The sequence below is a fragment of the Rattus norvegicus genome, chromosome 10 (assembly GCF_036323735.1).
Source record: "Rattus norvegicus strain BN/NHsdMcwi chromosome 10, GRCr8, whole genome shotgun sequence".
NCBI classification, from domain to species: domain Eukaryota; kingdom Metazoa; phylum Chordata; class Mammalia; order Rodentia; family Muridae; genus Rattus; species Rattus norvegicus.
In genome coordinates this window covers 66,185,562-66,213,422 of record NC_086028.1, presented here as the reverse complement: position 1 = coordinate 66,213,422, position 27,861 = coordinate 66,185,562, and the positions used below count along the sequence as shown (strand labels likewise).

Here is a 27,861-nt window from a genome sequence, read left to right as displayed (position 1 = left end):
TATTAAGGAGAAATATTCTTTAGCTTACATGTCCAGATCATATGAACCACATATGCTTCAGGGTTCCAAATAAACAGCAATAATCAGAACAATGCCTCTCTTCCTTGTGGGGTCTTGGATTGTTGACAAATCTAAAGAGAGCATGGCCATTCTTTTCAGAGAAGCCGGTAAGTTCACACAGATACATATGCAATCAAGGTTGATTGTGCTTCATTTAGAGAACAATGGGAAGTCAAGTCCCAATATATGAGGAAGCAGAAATCGCCATCAAAGCAGAGGAACTTTTCATAAGGGATTAAAAGAATTAGAAGAGAGAAATGGGAAAAAGCCATGGCATTACCTGTCACCTCTGGATCTGACAATTTCTACCCAGCATTCCTGAGAGATCCTGTGTGTTTCTTCACAGCAAAAGTTCTAAGTCAGCATAGCCTCCTGTTCTGTAAGCAAACTAGCCTGAAAAAAAAATGGAAGTGACTTCTGTGTGATGAAGAGTTATTGCTGTGTCTCCTCAAACTGCTTTTAGCTGACCTCGCGGCAGAGGTTCTCTGAACGAAGTGAGTAACCAGCTGCAGTTACTGTTCAGCCCCTGCTGGCTTTCTTTTATGTAGGTCAGGTAGTCTCCAGGCAGGTCCTTTAAAATAACATAACAAAACAGTCCCGTTTAAGGAAAAAGCTAGGAAGAGGTGACATCAACTTCTCCGGTAGTACTTTGTTTGGGTTACTTTTAAAGGGGTTTGGAACTGAAAATGAGACAGAACTATCTAAGACTTTAACTGGAAAGAATTTAAAGTTTCTTTAGTGCACTGCTCCCAGCATAGGGAGCTGAACTCCTGGACTGTATTATCCACTCTTGTTCAGTGGAAGCTTCTGTGCAGGCTACCCTCACTCCCAGTTAATGTGTTACCGATGAGCAGAGATGCAGCCAAGCTGGAGCAGAACCGGATCCCACGTCTCCTGGCTGCACTAGTTAAAATGCTTCTTTGGACTCTGACTCTATTTTAGCTTCTTCATCTTTCTTTTAGCACCTGTTTTTTAAAAAAGGCTAGAAATTCAAGTCTCACATTTTGATATTTGAACTAGATGAGGTCTTCCTTGTCCTCCTCCATGGCAATGTAATTTCAACTGAGGTGTCTTTCTCCTGAGCTGCTGTTGCTGGTGGCTACTGACTTACAAAGGCATTGTGTGGAGCCCCAACTTGGTGGTGCTGGGAAGAGGGCCAGGGCTGCTGGACAGTGGAGCTGTGGATGAGAACGTTAGAATTCCCTCTTGCTTGCAGAGGGTCTGCAGGGCAGGGGTGGAGGGCAGGGTAAGAGCACTGGCTCTAGAAATAGAGGTGACTCTGGGCTCTTTCTCTTGAATACTTGAAGGACTTGGGAAAGTACCCACACCTCTAGAAATCAGTCCTTAAACGCTGATGTTGGAAATGTTTTCTTTAGAAGTAGGTTGTGAGGACTCAGGGTAAGAGTTGGAAGCCACTCAGCACAGGCCCTGACATAGGACTGCTCCATAGGTGCTGGCTGCCAGGAGAGAACGAAGTTCAGAAGAAAAGCTACGAGGAATGACAGCACCCGTGAAAGTTCTTTCTTTTTAGGTAATTTTTCTTTACAAGTTTTCAAATTGTGATAAGTTGTGATTTGCCAACTTCTCCTGGCTGAGACTATTTTCCTCGGAAATGTGAGCTGTTCTGTTTAGCTGACAAAACCAGTTCTTAAACTTGAGCCATTTTCCTCAGTGTAACATAGTCATTTCAGTACATAAAATGGAGGTCTTTTGAGTGTAGTGGAGAGAGACCCTGAGATTGCCCTCTGTTGAGCCATTTAATGATGCGGTCTCATTGCTTTGCTGTGTCCCAGCAGAATTGCCGAGTATCAGTCCCCAGATTCTTTAGCATTAAAAATTACAGATTTTTAAAACTGTAATCTTTTACTGAAGAATAGCTAGCAGATAAAGTACTAGTTTTGCTGACCATCGTAGACCTTAGTACCTCATTAAGTAGGAAATTGTCACAGTTGCTTGCTTATGGTGTACAGATGACTTGTCACAATTTTTACCTAACATGAGTTTTATGATATGTATGTCTGTTCTTTCTTTTTTTAGTTGTCTTTCCCTTTAGTTAGAAATATAAATTCTGGGTTATGTGTAAAAAAAAAAACTTTAAAAGAATTGTGTCATACTTGAAGGAAAAAGACAAAAATTTTATTTTTGTGATGAAAATGAATTAGGATTCTGAATTTTAACCTCTTAATTGATATTATATCCAGGAATCACCTGCGATGTCTGCAGTAAAAGCATTCACTGCTGGATTTTTGACTGCTTCAATATAAATACCATGTAACTCATTGTTCACTAATTGCAAGTACATAGTTTAGTATTTTGAAAGAAAAATTTTATTAATATTTTTCACACAGTAGCATTTTAAAATATGTTTTCTATAACCTTGGCTTGAGCGGGTTATAAAGAAAAGGGATTTATTTCTGCTTACAGTTTTGGTTCAAGGTTAGTGATGATCTTCTTGATGGCCGAGTCCTGGAGTGGCTCAGAGACTATGCCTCTGGCCTCTGGGTTTTTACCTTGTTTGCTTGCTTTTTTAGTACTGTATTGAACCCAGGGTTTTTTGAGCATGCTAGGCACCCTCAAGTAATTTTTAAAATTTCTGTGTATAGATGTGTGTTCTTGTTCATGTGTGTGCCATGGTACATGTGTGGAAATCAGAGGTCAACCTCAGGTGTTTGTCTGAAGCCTCCATCATACCTGAGACATCTCTGTATACGGCAAGCTAACTGAGCTTGAAGGAGTCTTCTGTCTCCACCCTCCATCTCATCTCAGGAGTGTTGGGATTACACACATGTCTGGATTACAGAACATGTGGGTTCTGGGGATCTGAAATCAGGTCTTCATGCTTGCACATTGAGGACTTTACTTCCTGAGTCATTGACCCTGTCCCTCTTATAAAACCACCAGGATTCAATCACGGGTATCTACCTTGATGACCTAATCAGGAGCCCTGAACACCATACCCAGGCTAAGTTTCTATCCTCTTAGTACCTCACAACAGAGATTAAATACCAGAATGGTTTTCAGGGTGGACATATCACAGGATTCAATGGCAATGCATAAGAATTGTAGTTTATTGCAGTTTGCTCAAATTTCCTTTTAATTGTCCTACAGCAACCAGGTATGGAGAAACCAAAAGAACTATTTAATGATTTCAAAGTTCAAGGGCAAGAATAATTACTAATACTCAAGTTTCCATTCCTTACCATGGAAGCCTGTATTATCCCCTTGATCAGGAACATTCTTATCGTCCTGCTTCTCTGTCTAACTCTACCTTGTCTTTCTGGGCTCTGCTCTTATGTTTGTGAAACCTTCCCTATGTTTAGGTGATATGTTTAATAATGTTAGCAGTCTGCTCTGCCATATATCTTGCCCTGAGTTTTACTCTTTGTACAAATTACCAAAGTATGTTTCCTGTCCTTACTGGACATACCTCCTTGCAGCTATGAGACTGACAGTCTGTGCTTGATTTCCCCATTCCCTAACCCCTTCTGCTGACTGACATTGATACCCTAGAAGAGTCTGAAGACATGTGTGGGATGTGGCAGAGTTTTTGTGAGACAGATCACGAAATGGTTGCATGATGCAGAGACCCAGTCCTTCGTCCAGAAGCATTTAGATTGGAAAACTTTGGGGTTGGGAATAAACTTCTTATGCTCAGCCAGGGTGAAGCTTGGGGTTTATTTATTATTACAATTAGGGTTACACCAAGGCAACTTTTATTAGGTAATACAGCAATCCCACAGTAATTTTTAAGAGTGATTCATTATGTCTTAATTTGTAATGTATCCCACTTGAAAGAAGAATGTCTTCATTTAAACTAGCCTGTTAATTCTTAGGCTTGCTTTCGTCATTCCAAATTACTCGGCTCTTTTAACAGCCAACTAATAGTTACTCTGATTAAGTAGGTCCTGTGTTTATCCTCCTTATTCCCGAATTATCTTATAAAGTCACATTTCTGTATTTACAAATCCAGAGAGTATCTGCTGTTGTTTATAAATGCAGAAGAAATAAAAGAGAAGTAAATTTAAGATGTCAGCCCCAGAGTATTGTTCATACAGCTGCCCTGGATTGTGGCAATTACTTACTAAAAGGTGTTGCTGTTTCAAGAAATTTATCAACAACCCAGTCCAAGTCAGAGGTGCAATCACTCTTTGCCTGTCTCTCCACAGCATCTTGACTCCGTCAGTCACAGCTGAACGCGTCCCAGCATAAACCCACATAACTCTAAATCTGGTCACATGGGCTACAGCTTTAGTCTTAGCGAAGTCCCATGGGTGCAGCCATCTCTCAACACTGGCTGCAGACTCAATGCTTTCCAAAGTGCTGAACCCAAATCCCTCCATGTCTTTACCTTGCCCTTGGAATAAAATTTACTTATTTAACAGTGCAAGGATTAATTCTAGGGTGTAGCTGGGTCTTTGCTATTTTGTGGGTTCTTCTTTTTTCACTCTTCCTCCCCCTGTCCCTGGTTTCATTCCCTATTTACTAACTAGAGGACAAAGAAGGATGGACAGGAGAGAAATAAAGATCCTTGAATCTAATTTCTTTTTTGTTTTTCCTTTGAATATGAGTATTTATAAACGACAACCAATCCCCCTGAACTACCACCAATCACCAACCTCACTTCTCAGGGCCCTAACATTCATAGACCCTCTGAAAAGTTCCCAGAATCCCAAATGTTACGCAGTTGCAATAATTACCTGCAGCTGGCAAAACCGGCTCTGCTAGGCAGGAGGCAAACCATGGTCAGCTGCTGCGAAGCAGCCCGGTATCCACACACCTGGGATTAAAACAAAAATATTTCTTATTTATATTTCTGTTTTTTAAAGAAACCAAAATTTCAGATTCTCACTATACCAGGGCCTTGCACATGCTAGACAACCTTTGAGCTAAGCCCGCATCCCAAAGCTGTGATTACCCACCCTGCACCTGCACCTCACTAGCTAGACTTGAACTTATTGTATAGCTGAGGATGACCTTGAACTCCTGATTCTCCTTCCTCTACCTCGCCAGTGCTGGGATTCCTTTGCATCAGTCCACCAAACTGTAGAGCTGGGCTTTCAAATGGAACTGAGAAGACCTGTCTCATCACCCATCCCATCTCCTATCTTGTCCCTCACTACCTTCCTTTCCCTTCCCTTCCTCTACTGTGTTTTCTCCATACTGCATTCCAGCCTTACTGGGCTTCTGTCTGTTCTTTAAACATGTCTTAATTCATCTCAAATCCTCCTGCCTCTGCTCTGCTGTGATCTGTGTAGAACTGTTCCTCCCACCAATCCTACCCTAACCTCTGGTAATTCCCATTCTTCTTCTCATCTTAGATGTTATTTCTGGAATTGCCTTTTGAGAGCCTTGATGTCTAGGTACAATACCATTCCTTTGTGGCCTGACATCACCTTGCGTTTTCTCTATTACCACAATTCTTCCTCTCTCTTTTTCTTTTGCTAGTTTCTTTCCTCTCCTAAGCTGTCTGGATGGCGAGAGCCATGACTGTATTTATCACTATTACATCTACATTTGGCACATTGCCTAACACTATAAATATTTGTTACACAAATGAGTAATAGGCTGTGAGAACCCGGACCTGTGCAGACTTCTCTACAGGGTGATGTTGGAAGATACACTAAAGAGAGTCACACTAAAGGGGTATTGGGAAGCCCCCAGTGCTAGTGACCATGTTCAGGAGAAGCTGTGGAAGGCTGACTGTGTTCTGAAAGTTGCACTAATAAAGATGTGCTGCAGGAGTGGAAGATGGGTTTTGACTTCACGTTTGTTCCATCTGCTAAACGAAAGTGTTCATGAAGAGAGAATGTTGCAGTTATGTTAAGGTTACTTACTATGAGGATTTAATGACACAATACACATGAAGCTTCTACCCAACCTGGGTACTTGATAAACATTGATTCTTTTTAATAGCTAACATGTACTTTTGAGAACATTGAAAAATAATTTCCCCTTACCTTTACTCAATAGAATCACTATCAAGAGGACTGGAATTCCAACTTGTAGCTTCCTAGGAGAAGGTCTGTGCTTTAGCTGAAGACAGTGTTCGATAGCTGAGCAATGTGGGACAGATGGACAGAGAAAGTTCTGGGCAAAGGAGGAAGGTTAATACGAATGTGGGTAGAGATCATAAAGTGTTGGCTACATTGTTCAAAACATTTCATAACTGGAGGAAAACAGATCCGAGAATGAAGTAAAATAGAGTCAGGGAGGCTAAAGGTATTGTCAGAGGTCAAGCCAGAGTGAGTGTGACGTTAAAGGAGTGAGAGGCCCAGCTGCTATCTTGGGGTATGGAAAGAGATAGGAAAGAAGAGCCTTTGCCTTCCTAGTCCTGTTTGTCCAAGTGGGCAGTCATAGACACCAAGAGGAGTGGACACTAGGTGACTGAGGCATTTTAGTGTGCCGGGGTTAGCTGAGTTTTAATCCCTGGTATGTGAGGAGCCGTGAGGCACCCTAGTGGGGTCCACAGACACTGGAAGTGTGGATTTCAGAATGCTGTTTCCCTGACTTCAGAGGCTCTGCTTCATCCCCTTTCCCACAGGTCCTGATGCTACTCTAGTCTCCCCCTTAACCTTCCTATTTCTTCACTGTTTTTCATGGCTGTAGTCTCTCCCTAAGGAGTGCACTTCCCTTTGGTGAAGCCAGCCTTGAAAACATGTTATTTAGTTGATCTACTTTGTAAAAAATCCTACAAATCACTAAATTATAAAAACAACTCCTAAACCAAAGTAGTTTCCCCAGTCAGCCGAAGGAACAGTGAGAAGTAGGCATTGTTTAAAAACATATTGAATGTCACAGACCTCTGTGATAGCCATCTTTACCTAAAGGTACAGGAATGGGCTACATGAACTCAAGAGTAAACAGCAGGGCAAAGCTAGAGTGTTGATATCCAGGAGGGTACAGGAGCCATCAGCAGGAAGCAGCTGGCAGGTGCATTCAGCTCTAAGAAGTGTGGAAGGGTGAGAAGTGACCTAACCCAGGAACCTGTGACAATGGGTTGTGGATGCAGCTATGGAGAAGAGTGCCCAGACAGACAAAAGCACTAAGGGAGGAAGGAAGGGTGGGAAGCAGTTGGCAGGAGAAACAGAAGGCCAAGCACAGTTCTAAGAGAGAGCCTGAAATCAGACTAAGGAGGGATGTAGATGCTGGAGGACCCACATCAAGATACACTGGCCAGTTTCTCCTGGATGTAAAGTTCAAACTGATCGAAAATTAATATTCTTGATTGTTTTATGGTTATAGTTTTGGGGAACTATAAACACTAGAGTTGTGGAGTAAGATATGAAGACACTTCTGCCCTGCTCCCTAATGTAGCTAGCGACATGCTACTAAAGGTATGGGTCTTTTTGTAACAAAGGCAATTTTCTCACCCACCTGTGGTCTCCTATGGATCTGGGAGCCTCCCAGGCTGTGACCAAGCATGTGCACTGCAGCTCAATCTTGTGGCTGACTCTGCATCTCAAACATGGCCAAAGCATGTGCATACCAGCTTCTCTGTGCCTTGGCCCAGGTCTCTGTGGTCCACAGGTGGCCTATTAGCCAGAAATGATGCATGACCCTAATTAATTGCAAGAGGTGAAAAGAGAGGAAGAATACAGCCATCTTTTCCATAGTGTGTAAGTGACAGTAATTGAAAAGAACAGCATAGAGATGCAGTATATGGTATAGATCTGGTATTTCTGTTTATACAATGAAACATGCTGTATGAGATGTATTATATAATGTGTCTTTTTAAACTAATTACATAAGTTATAGACATATGATGTCTCTGAAATGATATAGAGGCTTTATTAACCAATTAATTTCAATAGTATTCTTACTGATATTTAACTAAGCAATCCAAATAATGTTAATTAATTCTAATAGTAGAATTATATTAATTTAATGGAGCTTTCTCCCATCTGATATAAACTGACTATAAAATCTTCCATGATAGCCAGGTGATAGTGGCTCTTGCCTTTATTCACAGCATTTGAGAGGCAGAGGCAGGAGGATCTTCATGAATTCAAGGGCAGCCTGGTCTACAGAGCAAGTTCCAGGACAGCCAGGGATACATAGAGAAACCCTGTCTTGAGAAAAAAATATCTTCCATGAAAGTAATTCAAAATCAAAACTTAAATTTTGATAAGTTTGTTTTATGACTATTAATTGTCCCCGATTGAAATTAATCTATAATCTTGCTATATGAGTATGTATGTAACATACAGAGCAGGGAGTACTATAAAATCCACATGTATTCATCCTCCCTCATGTTAGCTAAGGCCTGTAGGTTGCCATTTTTACAAAGTAGGAAGTGGCAGTCACCATTTACTCTGGACCATTTCATTCCTGAATACACTGAAACTAAAGGTCAGGCAACGAAATAACTAATCCAATCATAGTGAACACACACACACACACACACACACACACACACACACACTGTTCTAAATTGGGTGTTTTATAGACAACTAAAATTTAGCCTTCAGGACTCTGGACCACGTCTAGGATCAAGACCCCAGTAGGCTCAGTATCACTTTAAGATCCGCCCCTTGGAGAAACTGCCTCGTGCTGTGTCTTTACTTGGGCCTCTATTCCTCAGGGTTCTTTTCCCATTCCCAGGGGGAACACTCATAACCTACTCACTTCCCTAGGTGAAATGTCTTCACACTGCAGACTGTGTTTTCCTGTTTGAATTCAGAGGAATACATTCAACACAGGCATCTAACTGAGCTAATAATATTATACTAATTTGCAGAAACAACCTGATTAATAGTGACTATAAAGATAACAGTACATTGCAAATAGAATGTTTTTGTTTTGTCTGATATGTATGTTTCTGAGCCAGAGTTACCATAGTGCCCTTAAATATTATTCTTTGTAACCTGGTGCTACTGTACGTGGTTAATTACTAGGTCCACACCACTTCCTCATGCAACCTCAGGAAGTGTTTGAGAGAATCCAAACTGATCTGTACTTTGTTGAACAATGAACTCCACTAAAGCTTACTCTTGGCTATCATTGTAATGTTAAATTGCATAAAATTCTATAAACATTGTCCTTTCACAGCCCAGACTAAGTAACAATCACGACACTTGAAATCATGCTGTTTTAGTAATAATGTAGACCATACTGTAAACAAGAACAATGGAAGAATTCCATGAGACAATTAACTGGCAGATAAGTTAGAAGCAGTAATTGTCCTGAAAGGCCAGGGGGAGGAGGAAAGTGACTGAAGGCAGCAGAACCAGAAAAACCTTATGAAAAAGACTTTAAAGTGTTGCCGGATAAAATGTTTAAAAATATAAGTTGAGCCAATTATATTAGTAGCTGCCTTTTTTTTTTTAATAAACTAAACAATAGTCATAGTAGTGAGTATGCAATGTATAAATGCAGGTATTACTACATAGATCTTATAGTCAGCCCTGGAATACAAAGCCTTTTAAGATTTATTTTCATCTTAATTGTGTGTCTATGAGAGTCCAGAAGAGGGACTGGGTCTCTAGGAGGTTGTGAGACCTAGCATAAGTGCTGGGAACTGAACTCAAGTCCTCTTCAGAAGCACAAATGCTGAGCCATTTCTCCAGCCCCTTATTTGTTTTCTTATCATAAAAAAAAAAAAATCAGGCCCAAAAGTCTTTGTTCTTTTGAATCATCACAGACTTCTTAGTGATTACTTTGAAGCAGATTCTCTGTAAGCGGGAATAGTCTGGAGGGTTCCTTTAAGAGCTCTGTTCTGCAGATGTTGTTTGTAGTGTGCGCACCCGGTCAGTCGCAGCCGCTGAGGGTAGTTGCTGTTGCATCACTTCCTTTGCAAGAGAATTGACTCCAGGATCCTTGGGCAGGGTCATTTTCTCATTGTGTTGCACACTGTGTATCACCTATTTACGTGTAGAACTCGGATGAGTCACAGCCACAAATTAGATGGGGACTGTTACTACACCTGCCAGCTGGTTGTGTGGTGTGCAAGCTGTCCTTTTTTTCCCCCCTTAAGCCAGTTTTATATTGTTTAAACTTTAGTTTCAGTTTCAGACAGAATAATATCCCTTTAAAAATACATGTTTGAACTTATCTTTTAAAAAAACAAATCAGAATCTCTGGCACACCTCACATGTTTTTAGAATAAGAGCCATCTGCCAGTAAACCTTGCTGCTTCCTTCCGGCAGAGTACACGCTGGTCCAGGTCTCCACCATTCCCCACATGACATACTTCCTGTCTCACTTACCTGTCTGCCTCCCCAGTTTCTTCCTTAGCTCTCTGACTCCTCTTGCTATCTCTGCTTGATAATTAGATTAACACATAATAATGTGTTGTAGCCAACAATTGGAAAGCAAAAACAAAACACGTGGGGTTTTGCAGTGTCTGTCATCTTTGTAACTAGAACTATGCATCATTTGAAGAATGCCATGATATATATTCTGTGGTCGGGGTCAGTTGGTGTATTTTAGCAGTGTCTTATAATGATTTTACACTTGTACACACGTAGATGGATGTGTACACAAATGTGTGAGAACAGTGTCTGTGAAGACACAACAGGCAGGGTCATCAGAGTGAAGAATAGTTGGGAGTTTATTTCTTAGAGTTTTTCTTACAGGTTTTAAGTTTGAGATTTTATAAATGTGAAAGTTATTTTTTAAAACTCAATGCTAACTCCCAACACAGATTGTCAACAATGAGAAATATTTTTCTTCTCTAAATGATCTTTTTATATTTTTAACAGAATTTGAGGAAAGGAAATACTTAATACCAGACTACTTGATTACCATGTTTTTCCCCCCAGGAAAAAAATATTTTTCAATACCTTAAACTAAGAATAAAAGTTAGGGATAGTCAGGAAACCAGAAGACAGAGGAAGGATGGAAGAAGGGACCACAGACTTTCTGCAGGCGGCCGTCAGGGCTTAGGAAAGGCAGGGTGGATGTCCTGTGGCGCCTCAAGAAGCAGTGCAGACACAGCTGACACTTGGTGTTTGGACTTCTGACCCCCTAGCACTCTAAGAATACATTTGCATTGCTCAGTTAAGAACATTGAGGAGTATTTTTCTATGTACTAACAACTGAAACCATTTGTCTCTGCCTCCAGTTACTAGTATCCTGTTCTAGTAAGGCCCTGGAAGTACAAGCCAAAACAGGACCTTATTAGCAGAATCCAGATGGCACCTATGCAAAGGGACCCACGCACAGATATTTTAACAAGTGACCAGGCTGGCCACAGGACATAAGCTGTTTCTTCACATGTGATGGTCAGCGTTGCCTGTCCACTGCTGTTTAGTCTGTCTTCCTTGTAATCAATTTTATGTGCGTCCTTGAAGGTTAGTCAGGATAAAAACTATAGACCACACTCCCAAGACTGAGAACAAAATCTAGTAGGGCTGTGGATGGGTGTAGCTCAGTGGAAATAAGGATCCGAGTGGTAGGTGAGATTGTTCTGGGTATCTTACACCTAAGACTTCTCAGCAAACAGAGCTGGAGAATGGGCAGGGCTTATCCATGCGTGGTCAGCCCTCTTTGCCTGGGCAGATTCAACCAATGCAAATGGAAAATATCTGAACAATAAGATGATTCAGAAAGCTCCAAAAGACAAAACTTGAATTTATAGTGTATCATACTGAACCTAGGCAAATGAGGTGGTATGTTGGCATATTTGTTATTATAAGTAATATAAAGATGACAAGGCGTATGGAAAATATGCATTAGTTATGTATTACATGAACCATTTTGTATAAGAATTGAACATCTTTGAATTTGGATATCCACAGGGTCTTTGTGGATCCTCTGAATATCATGAGATGTCTATTAGCATCTCACATTTCATTCCAGATCAGATGAGTTCTTTACTCTCCCATATCTGTAATTCTCCTCTGCAGTGTAGAGAAACGAAACCTGGCTTCCATTATCCTCCGCATATTCTTTACCCAGCCTTCCTTTATGTAACTAATTTCCCCAGCATGCATACAGACCACAGCCTAGACCCTGGCCCTGCTGGACACCCCAGTGCAGTGATGGAATCCTTACTCTGGCCCTACCATATATGCAGTGAGCCAACCAAATTCTCATCCTGGCTCTGCCAGATACACTGGCCAAACCCTTGACATTTTTAAACTTAGAGAAATTATATAAGCAAAAACTTACTTAAGACAGGCTATTTCCTGAGCTTTAAAAATAAGGATGCTAAAACTTTTAGTCATTCAGTCATTGTCTAGCTTTAATTATTATTCAGAGGCTGGTAGGACTTGTTTAAAGACTTGAAACTAAGGCTATTTACATGTAGTCCTAACTTCTTCTTTGTGCAATGCCATGTTAATAGGCACTGAAGAAGATGGCCATGGCTTTTGTGTGCCAGGTTGAGCTTGCCTCAGCTCCGAAAGCCCCCGTACGACGGCTCCTCAACAAAGAGCAAACGCTATATAGTACACAAGTATATATAGCTTCGGCCGGCAGCGGAGCCAGCTACAGAAATTCCTTTCTCAATTTGATCTAACAATAAAAAAGATTTGATTTCCGCTAGAAGAACTGAGAAAAAGTGGGAGAGATTATTTGTTTTTTCCATTTCCTGGTCTATTTGATCTGTTTTTAGTTTGACTCTTTTCTCTGCCACTACATTCTTACTCTCTTAGTTTGCTTCCTGATGTCTGCTCTTCCTGAGGATAGAAAACTCTTGGTTGTTTTCATAAGTAGAGATGGGCCAGCTGGTACAGCAGAGGACTAGATGGCCCAAGTCATGTTTATCTCTGTGTTGATTTCAGAAGTCTGAATGCAGGCCCACTTAATATGTGGAGAAGGTAACCATGAATCTCTCCGTGGCTTCAGGCCTCCGTTCTGTGGGTCCGTTGGCTCCCAGCGCAGTGGCCCTGGGAAAAGTAAGAACAACAACCTATCTGGCTCTCCCCTGCTCTAAGGAAACTTAGTTCTGACATGGGAGCAAAGCCGTGTGATCCATCTCAGATAGCGTTTGAAGATGGAAACTCTGCACGGTAGTGATGGCGATGTCTTTTATCTTTTATATCTTCTTTAATCCTCTGTAAATTTAGCTCCCATCTCTTTACTTGCAAAACTTCGTTCTGAAACGCCCAGCCCTTATTCAGAGGCCCCAAGGACCAGGTATTACTAGTTCACCTGGGGTATGACCTGACTTCTGATTTCCCAAGGGCTGCTGGCATCAAAGGGACTGCACTGGCATGCAGTGAGCACTGCGAGGTCCCCTGTATCCCCTGGGCATGCCCGTCATGGGAACAGTGTGTGTGCTTCAGCTGACCTCCTCCTTCAACTGAAGCTATATCCACAGCCCAGAAGCCAAACTCTCTGCAATGACAGCCAGCACTGAGGATGACCTTGAACTCAGTTGGTAGCGTTGCTTTTTTTTATTCTTTGCATACATACATATAATGAATTTTAGTCCCTTCCTACCCATCACCTGTCCCACCCTCCCTGCTGGAGTCTTCCCAGCAAGGCCCCTCCTACGTTCATGTCTTTTGTGCCTGTGACTCACTGAGTTTAGTTAGGGCTTCCTGCAGGAGCAGGAGTGAGAGCTTCTTCACTGGAATGTGGGCAACTTACCAATGACTATACCACCAAAGTGACGTCCATTCTTCAGCCACTGTTAACTGTCAAGAGTCACCTATGGGCTCTTAAGGGCTCTTCTCCCATCCATTAAAAGATGTTGAAAGACCGCGTGTGCATAGATCTGATGTAAATAACTGCAGCCGCAGTGAATTCATGCATGCTGTGTCATATCCAGAGGACACTGCTTCACAGTCTTCCTCTCTTTTGCAGTGTTCTTTGAGCCCTGGGGGATGGGTAATATAGATGACCTATTTAAGGTGGAGCATTCCACAGTTGCTTAGTCTATGAACTTTTAACCAGTTTCGCTTTTTTTTTTTTTTAAATACACTTCTCACTGATTGGCCAGGCTGGCAGTGAAACCTCTGCCCCAAGTTCTGGGATAACAGGCAGTCAGTCCCTTATACCAAGCCAGATATGATGCATCACAGACTCCTGCTCCATACCCATTCCTAGGACCCTCAGATGGCTTCAAGGCCTCATATATGTCAGCCCCTCCTTTCCCAGTATCCTCTTCCTGCCCAGCTCCCCCTTTCTCAGCATCCTGCCCTATTTTCTCTTCTGGGACATGGTCTTCCCATATTGCTCTGGGTTCCTCAGAACGTGGTCCCTCCCTCCCTCCAAGAGAACAGTGCACATCCAGTTGCCTCTTTTGGAGCCCAGTTTGGTGTCTGTTCTCCTTCTTACTTGCAGGAAGTCAAAAATGGGTCAGTTCTTTATTACTCATGGCCCAGAAAGCTTGGAGCATAAGTGCTGACCAAGAGAAATTGGTTGAACAAACATGAGTACAAACGAAAACAAAGACAGCAGTAAGGACATTTAAAAGATGTACAGGAGCACTGCTGATAAACATAGTAATTAGCATAATTATGCTTATTTGCACCGTGTGCTGAGGATGTCGTGTGGGACACCCATTTATTGTAAGGATCTTGTGAGGTGATTATATGCTATAGTTTGGATGGTGTTTTGTTATTGTTTTGTTTTGGGGTTTGTTTTTTATTTTTGTTGCTTTTTTTTTTTTAGACAGGGGTCTCACTGTAGCCAGCAGGCCTAACCTTGTATTTGCTATATGTAGCCCAGGCTGATCTCAAACTCTTAATTCTTCTGCTTCGGCCTCCTGCGTGCTGGGATTAAGGCTAATACACTGTCAGCCATACAATACGCAGTTGTAAAGTGTCCACCAAAGACCTTTGTAGTAAAACTAGGGTCCCTCCCATATTGGAAAGAGGTAGAAACTTTAAGAGCTGGGATGTAACAAGTGATCTTTAGGTTACTGAGGGTGTGAGATGATGGGACCCCCAGGTCTATTCTTACCATCTTTTGCCCCCTGGCCCTTGAAATAAGAGGTTTTGTCCTGCTGCACACTGCCATTGTTCTGTGTTGCCTGCCACGGGCCTGAAGCAATCAGGGCTACCCAGGCACAGGCTGAACACTCCAGTGTAAAGCCAGGATAACCTTTTTCTTTTATTTAGGAGTCATCATAACATTTGTTAGCAACAGTAGATAACAACACTACTATTATGGTCCTGCTGATGAAATTCGAGGCACAGAGGGGCTTTGACACTGAGCTAGTTAATGCTAACCCAAAGCCACACCGCAGAGGGCACTTTGTCAGTGCTGCTTTTCTCTGTCATCAGTGGCCCAGGAACACTCCTGTGCTGTGCAGGTGTGATACACCTAGCAAGGGTTCTCATACATGTCAACTGCAGGCTTCTGTGTCAAGAGAAGATAAAAATAAGCCATCCAGGTCAAAGTGATTTTAAAATCAAGAAGTGCCAGGGACTGCCTTTGTAGCCAACTATGTTCCAAATAACTCCAGTGTTAGGCAGCATGATTGTGAGGAACTTCTTCGAACCCTGCTTTTAAATCTGGGCTAGGTTTCCTTCTCTAAACTGTGGCATTCTTTCTAACTCTATTATTGCCTTAAATAATTTCTGAAACCCCGTGACTGAGGACGTGTGGATGGGAAAGTAGGAACAAAAGAATAGTAGCTAAGTTTTAGACCCAGTTATTGTGCTTACTGTGTGGAATTGTTGGTACATAAAGTGTGGAACAGTGTTGCGCAGGTTTTAGTTTCCCAGCTCAAGCCCTGCCTTGACATCAGGCCCTGAGCACTTACTGACTATTCAGGTCTATATGCATGCACACAGTCCGTGATTAGGATTCTAGGCCAGGCTCCAGGCTCCAGGGCTGTGACTTGAATACCCCTTCCCTTTCCAGCACATAGTCCTTGCCCATAGTCCTACAAAGTGGATAAACTAAGTGACTCCAATGTGTAAATCCTTGACTTTGACAAAGAAAGTAGAAAAAAAGATGCTTTTGCCTTTGGGAGAAATGCTCAGTCAAGAATTGGGAAGGTTAACTGAGCCTCACTAAAGTTGCTAGTCACCCCAGTAAACTCTGTATGAGCAGGCAAACAAAGGGGTCAAAGTTTTTTGTACTTTGAAAATAAAACTGTAGTGTAGGTGCTCCTCTCAAACTTGTTTAGGATCAGTGGTTAAAAAGCCAGTACTCAGAACCAGAAACCCACACATTATAAATACAGTTATAAACTAGATTATCTCATTGGTGAAGAATTTGACAATAATTCATAAGTTTAAATTGCATGTAGCTGGGGGCTGGAGAGATGGCTCAGTGGGCTGGAGAGATGGCTCAGCAGTTAAGAGCCCCGACTGCTCTTCCAGAGGTCCTGAGTTCAATTCCCAGCAACCACATGGTGGTTCACAACCATCTGTAAAGAGATCTGATGCCCTCTTCTGGTGTATCTGAAGACAATTACAGTGGACTTATATATAATAAATGAATAAATCTTTTAAAAAAATTGCATGTAGCTTTAAAAAAATTTTTTTTGGGTTGGGGATTTAGCTCAGCGGTAGAGCATTTGCCTAGCAAGCGCAAGGCCCTGGGTTTGGTCCCCAGCTCCGGGGGAAAAAAATTTTAAAAATACATATAAAACACTTTTGTTTTATATGTATGAACTTTTGCCTGCATGTATGTATGTATTTATGTGTGTGTATATATATACATTATATATATATGTTTTATAGACAGACAGACAGACAGACAGACAGATAGTGCATATCTAGTGCCCATGGAGGTCAGAAGTCCTCAGATCATCTGGAACTGGAGATACAAAAAGTTGTGAGCCCATATGTAGGTTCTGAGAGCTAAACCCATGTCCTTTGCAAGAAGAGCAAACCATCTTTCCAGCTCCTGCAAGTGTAAGCCAGTGTTTTTCACTGTAGAAGTGTGTTATACAGGTACATAAGCATATATGACCACAGTAAAATAACCACCACATATTTATACTTGCTTTGTCCACAGTAACAAGGCCTGGCTAACAATGTGAATGTCTAAGGGATGGACTCAAAACTGTCCAGTCCTTTAAAAATGAGACTTTTATCTATCTGCTTATATGAGACTTTTGCCAAGATAAATGTTTCAATTAGAAGAAAGTGTTTGTGTTTAAAAAACAAAACAAAAAACAAACAAGCGTTACTGGGCGGTGAGCTAGCGCAACACATAAAAGCGTTTGGAGCCTGCAGTTTGCGCCTGACACCTGAGACTAATCCCCAGAACCCATATAGAAGTAGCAGGAAAGAACTGATGGCATGTTCTGAGGCATGCAGTCTCCCACACGCATTATACATTTACATGCAAATTGATAATGTTGTAAGACCTACATAAATTTGTGTGCATAAACAAATGCTGAGAAGCTCACAAGAATACTGCAGCAACGGTTACCTCTAGCAAGGAAAGCTGTAGGAATATGTAAGAGAAATACTTTCCCATTTCTCTCTTTTCTATCATTTCAGTCTTTTACTAGTTTATATCACCTGTGACAACTATAGATATTTCAATTTGTAATACAAAGAGGCTTAGAATTTAGGTTTCTAGTTTACATCCTTTAATTTCAGATTTATGCAGAGCATAATATAAAAAGCAAATACCTTTAATCCTTTACCAGTTTTTTTTGTATTTTTCTCAGCATCTAAGCTTCTCTTTTTATATTTTTATGTATGCATATAATTATTTTTTATTATTGAAGAGTATATTGGAGAGATCATGATCCACTGAACACTTCAAGACATGTTTCCTAAAAACAGGAATGTTCTCTTCACCGTGGTACAGTGATGGAAATCAGGAAATGTAATTTTGTCACAAATCAATATCTGACTCTTAGCCGATGTTCATATTTTATCATTCCGGTGCTATCCTAAAAGCAGTTTCCCTTATTCTGATTCAAACCCGGGGTGTGCTGTGTATTGGTTATCACATCTCCTAACACCCTGCACTCTGGAACGCCACCCAGCCCCGCTGTTTCCTGAGCAGGCCCTCTGCAGCCCTCTCTGACGTCTTCCACTGTCATGTCAGCCTTCACTGCTCTGGATGAGGTTCAGGCTCCAAGCGGTGGCTGCTGAAGTCACTGCTGTGCCTTCTTCCCTGACTCTGAGCAGGGGGCCCTGCTCACCTCCGAGACCTCAGCCTTGGGGCTGCTCACCAGACTCCTTCAGGCCATGTACACAGCTCTTCAGTCCAACAGCTCACTCTTCTCTCACTACCTTGCCCAGCAACAAATGGCACATTTTCTGGATTTCTGAAAATGTTCAGGGATGCCATGCACACACACACACATGCCCAGCTGCTTGCTTTTTATAAATGGCTGACAAAGGGTATGCAATGGCCTTGCTTTACATACCTCGTCATCCCTGTAATCTATGAACTCTGTCTTTACCGTCTGTAACAGCGCCTTCAATCATATCAGAGGACCTGTTCTAGAAACTTCACAGCTGCTCAGAAAACTCCCATTTAAAAAACTCCTCCAGAATTGCTCGTTTCCCAAATGTGAATTAACCTAGGTTCTCTAGTGAGAGAGAACCAATCAGATTAAAAGGTATATGTGAGAGAAATTGAGATTAAGAGAGATTTACTGGAAGGTATCCACTTCTGTGTTACAGAGGCTGGGAAGTCTGTGGTCTGCTAGTAGCAGACAGGAGTCCTGGGGAAGAGAGAAGCAAAGTTTTCAGCCTGAGTCTGAAGGCCAGAGAACCAATAGAGCTGATGGTATCAGGTCCAGTCTAAACCCAAAGGCAGAAATCGTGTCCCAGCTCAGAGGCAGACAAGAGGGAAAAAATGGTTTTATTGTTGTTTTGAGTAGTGGCTTATTGTCTTCAGATCTTCAGAAGGCTGGGGAAGGAAAATGCTTTAAGCAAACCACTTATTAGAAGATAAATTTCATCTGGAAATGCCCATATACACATACCCAAAATGCCATTTTAGTTAAGCCTTTGGGCACCCCGTGGCCCAGTCCAAGTTGAATGTAATTAACCCTCACAAGCACATATCAGTTTTTTTAGTATAGGTGATTATAACTTTTAATGACTTGTTTTCAATGTTCATAAACTTCCTCTGCTGTAAAGTTATCATCTTTCCCTTTGGAATTAAGAATTAATTTGAGGGGAAGTAGGTACCCTGTCCCATCATACTGTAACTGCTGTTTCAGCATCCACTGATGTAACTAACATGGTGCCTTGTATGGCCTTGTCCTGTCTTGTCCATATCTTTAGTTGTCAGTCTGGTGTTTACTGTGTTCAGTGAATAAACTCTGTCACTGGCAGTTTCTCAGATGGTCCCAGGGAGGGGCCCACTACAGCTGTCATTCTCTGAACACTTCTCTTCTTTGCTCTACAAGATGCTCTCGATTCAGTGGTTCTTTTAGTCTATGAAGTCTTCAGCTTATTTCCATGGAGCCTTGGATAGGTGTTTGCACACCTATACCTGGGTGTTAATTCCTTCTTGGTATCCCAAGTGGACAGTTAAAAAGTACACATTTCTTCCTCTCCTCTCCTCTTCTCTCTACTCCATAGTACATGGTTCCTCCAATTTCAGTTCAAACCTGCTTGGTTTTTCTCTGCGTCTCATGTTTATTTCATAATTTAAATATAACTCACTTTTAAAATCCCTCAAATCTTTAAAAATCCCAGTGTTCTAAAAGTTACAAGTCTTTTTAAAATATAAATACAATTATTTCCTTCCTTCCTTTCTTTCTCTCTTCTGACTGCAGTTTTCCCTCCCTCCTCTTCTCCTGCCCCACCTCCCATCCGCCATTTCTCTTCAGAAATGGGCAGATCTCCAATGGATAGGAACCGACCATGGCATATGAAGTTGCAGTAAGACTAGACACCTTCCCTTATATTGAGGCTGGACAAGGCAACCCAGTAGGAGGAAAAGATCCCTAAAGCAGGCAAAAGAGTCATTGATAGCTCCTGCTCCCACTGTTAGGAGTCCCACAAGAAGACCAAGCTACACAATGTAACTTAAAGGCAGAGGGCTAGGTCAGGCCACACCGCACCTGTCCCCCTGAGCTCTACTTAAATGCTTGACTATGAGTTTCTGCATCTATTTCTTTTTTTTTTTTTTTCTTTTTTTTTCGGAGCTGGGGACCGAACCCAGGGCCTTGCGCTTGCTAGGCAAGCGCTCTACCACTGAGCTAAATCCCCAACCCCTCTGCATCTATTTCTATCAGTTGCTAGGTAAATGAAGCCTCTCTGATGACAACGGAACTAGGCACCAATCTCTGAGTATAGAAGAATACCCTTAGGAATCATTTTTTATCCTAGGTCTCTGAGCTATCCAACCTCTGGGTTCTGGCCATCCAGGCAGTGTTAGGGGCTCCCTCTAGTGGCAGGTGTCTCAAGCTGTACCAGTCATTGGCAGCCACACCCACAATCTCTTTACTACCTTCACTTCTTATAGGCAGGACAAATAAATTGTAGATCAAAGGTTTTGTGGCTGGGTTGGTGTCCCAATCCCTCCACTGGAAATCTTGCCTGATTACAGGAGATGACCAGTTAGGCTTTGAATCTATCCACCACTGCTAAGAGTCTTACTTAGCCATACTCACCCTTGTAGATTTCTGGGAGTGTCCTTAAAAGTCACGAGTCTCTTAATGGTAAGCTCATATAAATACCTATTCAAGTAATATGATGTCAAGTAGAGATTTTTATTCTAAAAGAGAAAAGACAAGGCCACAGCAATGCGCGGTCACACCAAAGCAAAATCAGACCCAGCAAGGATAGCACCCAGTCTCACAGCTCCATTGACCAGAGCTTGAACTGCATTCTTTTGGGCTTCTAAGAGCTTTGGCAGCAAAGTCCTTTCAGGAATGTTTAATCTTTAATGTCCCTTAGCTTAAATATCATGATATAGGTTCACCAATGCTTAGCTTCTAATATCCCAATCAGTGATACATAAAAACATTCTGTTTACAGTGATAAATAAAAAGGGCCACATGTTTCTATTTAATGTGTGAACAAGAATATTGTTAACCAGTAGGACAAAAGCATTCATGTCTATTATAATCCTTATTCTGTTGCTGTTCACATGGTCATAAGCTGGCATTTATAACTCCTTTCTCCTACTACCCGCTGTGAATTTCCTCTACTCTAGTCAAGCATGGCAGTGAGTCTTGGTTCTTTATCTGGAGGAGTGACCTTTACTTTCATTCCTGAAGGGTCTGGGTTATTCATCACCCTGACTGGTTTGGGTTATAGTTTCCTATTGCCTTTGGTCACAGGTCCTGGTAACACTTGCAGTTGTACTGAAAGATCTGCATTTCAGGTGGTCCAGGTTCCCTTTGTTAGTCTGCGTCAGTCACACCTCCCTCCACCTGTTAATCCTTCCTTAGTCAGTTGACTACAGCCATTAGAAGCCCAAAATGTCAGGAGAAATCCTGACTTCTAATTCACTGGGGTGCTTGTTGTGCCTCCTGACAGAAGCCTTCTTCCCACTCTGGAACCAAGACTTCTAGGACTGCAGAACCCAAAAACGATTGCAGAAACAGGAGGCAAAAAATGTTCCTAGTGAGTCACTAACGGTGATAGTGAGTGGTTTGGGTCTGTGAATCCTGGTTATAAGAGAAAGAGTACGTACACTGGACTCTGATTTAAAGCATGTATGGTCGTCTAGAGAACCCTGCCAGCCTTAAAACTGGTTACATCCAAGTGGCACTTTAACTATATCTTTGTTTCATTTTATTTTTACTTTTCTTTTTTAATAGATTTTTATTAAAATGTAATTATATCCCTTTTCTCCCTCAAACACCTCCCATGTCTCTTCCTTCAGTCCCTTCCCTACTTCTATCTCCCTCTTAAATTAATAGCCTTTTTTCTTTATTATTATAATAGATAGCTAGATAATAGCTACATGATAGATAATAGATAAATGATAGAAGATAGATTAGAGATAGATACCATAGGTAGGTAGCTAGATCGATGGATAGATCGACAGAGAGGCAGGCAGGAAGGCAGGCAGACAGACAGACAGACAGACAGATGGGTGCACAAATGTATAACAATCTGCTGAGTCTGGTTTTGTTGTTTGTGTGTATATCATTTCATGGCAACTCCTGTATCTAAGGCTCATGGAACATTCCAGAAGAGAGAGTCGAAAGACTTTAAGAGGCAGAGCCCCAGGAAGCCTGCTGTGAGACTAGAAATGGCTGCGTGAATAAGACCTCAACAGTGACAATGTCAATGGACATGCTAATGAGGGAGCTGGTTGGAGAGGCTCACTAGAGCTACAGGCAGTTAATGACCTGCCTCGAGTGGGAGAGGGAGTCTCATTCAGGGACAGCCCCCAGATTGGTTACCCAACTGTTTGCAGCCCTGTCCTCCAGCAGTGAAAACGGTATTTCAGATTTGAGTTGGACTCGGTACATTTTGTATTTTTTCTGCCTATGAAGTTGCTCACATAAAGAGAGGAACTGATCATTTTCTGTGGGGACATGAATATATGGCCCATTTTTTAAAAATTAGGTGGCATTTTGTTGTATTTTATCCTTCCCCTTCATTTTTGAAAATCATAAACTAGTAGCTATAAAAAAGCTAGGAATAACTGCATGTAAATAGGAAAAATAAAGTTACATGATTTAAGGCTTTTCATATGATACCTGATAACCTGAATTTTGTCTATAAGCAAGGTACAAAACAATTTCTGAAAGGGAGAGACGGGCTGAAGAGACTCACCCACTCATTATTGCTTATCTTCATTGAATATCTAAGCTTTCCTCGCTGATACAGACCGTCTTACATGCAGACAGTAGAACAGTGAGCAGGATGGATATGATCTCTGCTTTCCTGAAAATTATTGTCACAACGACTGTGAGTGAGGAAAAAAATAGGTGTGAGCTTTGAGATGGGGAAAGAATATGTGTTCCAGACCAGAGCATGACGGAGTGCTGCTGTGACACAGACCACTCACTATCTGGGTGTCACAGTCAGTGGATGTTTGTGGCTTCTCACTGAAATGATGGAAGACCGGGCATTTCTAGTTACTGTATATTTTCAGGTCACACTTGGTGGAATGCAGAGAGTAGATCAGGAGCGAGAGTAGTCACAACAGTGCCTGTGGTAGGGATTGGCCACGCCCAGGACTTCATCTTATAATACCATTCACTGCCTATCGCCTGATGATAGGAAAGAAGGTAGATCTTACTGACTTGATTGAATTTCTTTTTCTAAAAAAGCTTAAAGATACATTTTCATGGAATTGATTTTGATAAAACTATTCTGTATTTCTAGGGTTACTATGGAATTTATTGTCCATGGTCTCAAGACAAGAAGTCCAAAAATCAAGGTTTGAGCAGAACCAAGCTCTCTCTAGCAGCCTTTTATGGGCTCTTCTAGCTTCTAGAGGGGCAGATGGAACTTGTTTCCTTGACCTGCGCTGCCTCCCAAGACTGTGCGTGTCCACATGGGACATCTCCCCTTCTTTAAAGTTCTGTGTTAGAGTGCATCCTAATGAGCTCATCTTGATTACATCTGCAGAAGCCCTGTTTCCAAATAAGGCCGTATCACAAGGTAGTTATGACTTCCTACTATGCTGTTTGGGGAACACAGTTCAATTCCCCACACTAACGCTTTGTGCTTTTTGGTTTTCCCAAGCTGCTACCCATTTTTCTACCAGGTATTGCTGTGTGTGTGGTTTTTTTTTTTTTTTCCATTTTCAAATGTACAGTTTATTGTTCACATGTGAAGAGGGGGGAGACAACTCATGGAAAATGAATCTAATAACTGGACAATCCAGCTCTAAGTGATGCCACCAACATCCAGAGGCCAGGTTCACTCACAAACAGTGGGTAGAGGTGGCACAAAAAGTGGGTTGCAAGCCTCCACATCCACATCCTCTGGTGGGGGAGGACAGCAAGCGATGCCAGGTCTGCAGCAGATGCCTGGAAATGCACAGAGGCTAACTGGTCACACCTCAGTTGTGCTTAGCCAGCTCAACCAGGTGCTGGACACTCAGCAGTCACCAGAGTCAGAGCCAGCCAGAGCCATCTTGGTGGGAGATGTGGTCACTGGAAAGCTCCCTTGTTGCGAGAGGTCATGATTTCATGTGCTTTGTGTGCATCGGACAGCAGCATCTGAGTTACCGATTTTGTGTTGCATATTTACTGTTTTCAGATGCTACTGTTACCAGGGGTGAAGCTGTCTGGGGCACAAGTGATCAGCAGTTATTATTCCGGTTCTGTGTTTTCCTTATCATACTTTAATTTTATCCTTCCATCTCATTTTATGTAAAACGCTTCCCCCCCCATCCTTGTCTGTTTGCCTGATATTCATTCTCCCTTTTATTTATTTTTATGACATTTTTTTCTAGATTTGGTAATTCCATATATTTCATCTCTCACTAACTGTTCTCATTCCCTTTGTCTTTTAAAAAGTTACATATCTATTTTATTTCTATAGAAAAATATCTCTACAAAATTTTTGCCCATTTTATTCTCCTTTACCATTCAAGTAAAAACATTTTTATTCTTATTTTCATTGATTCCCTCCTCTGAGTGGCTCAGAAGTATGTAATTAATGGGACTAATTTTGTTCTGAAGCCTGTGACCCTGCCATTCTTAGCAATAGATTGTTTCGTTTAGCTATTTAGGAACCATTGCCTACTTTTGGAGCACGTTCTCCAGTGCTGAGACAGCAGAGGAAGGCCCCGTCTATTAGCATCCTCTTCTGCTTTGCCTGTTTTTCAGAGCATTCGATTTTCTGATTTCCTTTCTTTTTTCTTTTCTTTTCTTTTTTGAAGGGAACACAGTCTCACTGCCTATCCCTGCTGGTCTGAAACTCATTACGTAGATAAGACTGGCAATCATCCTGTCTTGGCCCCCCAAGTCCTGGAATCACAGGTCTATGTCACCATTTCTGGCACCCACAACCTTTCTATTCAGTGACTCAGAGTTGTAGCTTTATTTCATAATAGATAATATTTCTCTTGGGATTTTATCCTGTTCTTATTGATGGTTTCAGAGAGCCGAGGTACTCTTTGTTTTTTTTAACCTTTGCCCCAGTTGATAAGATATAATTGCCCACCTAAACATACAAAACCCAATACACATCCATCCCTTAAAAACATTTGTAACAACCTGTAAAGGTACAGCGTGGGATCTTAACGTCACCCGCCATATTGTCCTGCCACGGCTTCTCTCCCTCTCCCTCGAGCCAAGGTACTCTTATATTGCCCTCCTTAGATAGGAGTTCCTTGACTGGTATTTGAGGTTGGTCCTAAACTCAACCCCAGAGAACTTGAATGTTTAGAGAGAGATAAATAGAAAAAGAAAAGGCAGCAAAAGAACTTGAAGAAGAAAACTGGAGAAATAGGAAGAAAATCCAGCAAATGTGGGTTCACAGAAGCCAAGGGAAGAAGGGGTTAAGGCAGTAGGACTCTGTCGTGTGCTGCTGAGAAACGGTGAGCTCTAGCAGTGAGTTAGAGTTCATGGGAACTCACTGCGGGAAGTTGGGCAGTGCACAGGAATACTGGGGTGGTACCCAGACTGGAGTGGAAGAGGGGAGAGGAATAGAGGGAAAGGCATGCCTCATCACAGATGGATGACCCGCTCTCCAGAGAAGTAAGGATGTTACAGCCACAGAAGGCTTCATTTGCATTGGAAAGGGAAGAAGACAGGCCACGTCAATTATGATAAAGCACCATTATTTCAGAAAGTGTATATTCCTCATAAAACAAATGAACAATTCCCATGAATAAAGATTTGTATTAAATATACACTCACAGAGAATTTTCCTTCTGGTTATAAATGATTCCATAAACTTAATGAAGTCAAGCAAGAGCACCAGTGAATGTTAGTGAGTGAGTCTGACTCAGAAGCCTGAAGAGTTCATGTGAAATATAATCTGAAGCCAGTCGTGGTGGCTCACTTTGTAAAGCCAGCTCGCAGAAAACAGTGGCAGGAGACTGAGGCCTGCCCGGGTCACTCGTGAGTTCTAGGCTAGCTTGAGCTAGTCTGTGAAAGGTCAAGAGAGAAGCCAGGGAGTTGGGTAGGATCTGATCAGAGAAATAACTCCATTTTTGTCTTATACTCAGTTTAAAATTAAATAAAACTTTATCCTATATTTGATAAGTCTTCATGTTCTATTCTGTTTCTCCTTAAAATAATTAAGATCTCTCCATCCTTCATTTCTATTGCCCACCCTTTGTTAAGCATCTCACTGCTCTCTTTAACTACAGACCCTGCTGCTCATTCCTGTGTCCAGACACAACTAATTTACGCTTGCTCCACCAGGCTTCCAGAGGCCGTCATGCAGCCGCGTCCACTCCATGAACACAGTGCTTGGCTTCCTGCTCTGCTCAGGCCAGCCACCTTCCTTCTCTGCACGCACTCACTCACACTCCTGTGCACACCTTGTCTCTAGGCTGTGTATGTGTTCTGCTGAGTCCGCTCTAAGGAGGTGTTGCATCTTGACCGACTGTTATAGATGCTCCCTTGTACAAGTGTCGTGAGAGGGTTGAGCTAGAATACTTTTAACCATAATAACATGTCTCAGAGCCCATGGTCTATTGTACATTGTTCCAACAGCATTGTCTTTAATATCTTCTCCATTGCTACATGTTAATTAAAGTTTTTGGAACTTTTGTTTCATTTAGAAGCCAATGAAAATATCTAGTTGTTTCAATAATTTTTTTAAATTTAAGTTTTTTTAATTAGATATATTTCTTTATTTACATTTCCAATGTTATTCCCTTTCCCAGTTTCCTGTCTATAAACCCCCATCTCCTCCCCCTCCCCCATACAAGTGTCCCCCCATCCACCCCTCTTACCCACCCCCCTACATTCCACTGCACTGGGGGTCAAACCTTGGCAGGACCAAGGGCTTCCCTTCCACTGGTGCCCCAACAAGTCTATTCTCTGCTACATATGCAGTTGGAGCTCTAGGTCAGTCCATTTATAGTCTTTAGGTAGTGGTTTAGCCCCTAGAAGCTCTGGTTGGTTGGCATTGCTGTTTTTATGGGGTTGCAAGCCCCTTCAGCTCTTTCACTCCTTCCTCTGATTCCCCCAAAAGGGGTCCTGTTCTCAGTTCAGTGGTTTGCTGCTCGCATTGAACATGCTCTGGATGTGTCTCTCAGGAGAGATCTATATCTGGTCCCTTTCAGCATGCACTTTTTAGCTTCATCAATCTTATCTTATACAGTTTTGATGGCTGTATATATATGGGCCACATAAGTTTTAAAGACTATGACAGTTAAGCTATTTTTGGTTGATTGCTTTTGGTTTTTGAGATCTAATTTAATGTATCCCAAGCTGTCCTCAAACAAGGAACTCCTAATCCTCCTGCCAAACCTGGGATTGCAAGAGGGTGTGATGTCCAACTAATTTTAATTTAATTTAAAGATACGCACATCTAAGTATGTATATGTATATGGTTCTTAGACTTTGGAAGAACAAGGGGGAATCTTCCCAGTGTAGGATAAGAAGGGGACAAGAATGAAGGGAAACAGAGGGACAAAACCATGAAGGCAAAGACCTAGAGAGGTGATGGGAAAGGTGCTCATGGACAGAAGTGGCAATGGTTGTTAGGAGTTAAGTAAAGGGTGCCAGACCTTGTGTGGCTGAGACAGAATTTGTCTATGACCTTAGGTTTCCTCATTGGAAGGAGTTTTTTGTCATAATATTTGCTACTATAGCACATGGTTTTATTGTCTTTCCTCTTATTCTCTGTTGTTATAATTGATTTATAGTACTTTCTTATTCTTTTTCCTCTTAATATCAAGGCTTAGACCCTTTGTAGTACACAAGTAGACAGTTTGTCATAACAGGTTTGCACACAAAGATTATAGAAATGCTGTCATTGTTCCTTTGGAACAGGATGTCTCTTGCTCATCTTCTAGTGTAGTTACAGCAGATCCTCCCCAAAGGAAACCCAGAAAGGACCAACTGCATCGCTTTTCTGTTCTCCTCCCAAGCAG

At 41.8% G+C, this 27,861-nt stretch overlaps 1 protein-coding gene across 3 annotated transcripts in view; it reads left to right on the top strand.

The window, feature by feature from the left end:
• Positions 1–27,861, top strand: part of Myo1d (myosin ID) — a 276,639-nt gene that overhangs the window by 50,116 nt on the left and 198,662 nt on the right. The window contains exon 1 of one of the 3 annotated variants that reach the window (XM_063268468.1): positions 1,511–1,591. The gene's annotated coding sequence lies outside the window, so the exon portion shown is untranslated. 3 annotated transcript variants of the gene reach the window in all.